Source organism: Bison bison, unplaced genomic scaffold, assembly GCF_000754665.1.
Source record: "Bison bison bison isolate TAMUID 2011002044 unplaced genomic scaffold, Bison_UMD1.0 scf7180017864108, whole genome shotgun sequence".
Taxonomy (NCBI): Eukaryota; Metazoa; Chordata; class Mammalia; order Artiodactyla; family Bovidae; genus Bison; species Bison bison.
Genome location: NW_011494680.1, coordinates 8,311,619 through 8,311,945, shown reverse-complemented (window position 1 = coordinate 8,311,945; position 327 = coordinate 8,311,619).

The following is a 327-nucleotide window of genomic DNA, read 5'->3' as shown; positions in this document are numbered from 1 at the left end:
CCACCAGGAACACATGTGAGCATGCGCAGCAAGACCGGCCCGGTGACCACAGCCGGATGCTAAATTCTGGGCAGGCGGTGCCTCGGGTCCCAGCAAGGAGTCACATTCCTGCTGGGCCCCAACTGAGGGTGATGACCCTCACTTCTTTATGGAGCCCAGTCCTAGTACACCGTCAGCAGTCAATAAACATCAGTTCTTTTCTGCTTTTTAAAAATTTTTTTTAATAATTTTATTTATTTTTTAATTTTTGGCTGTGCTGGGTCTTCGTTGCTGCCCAGGCTTTCCTCTAGCTGTGGCAACTGGGAGCCACTCTCTAGCTGGTGCTCC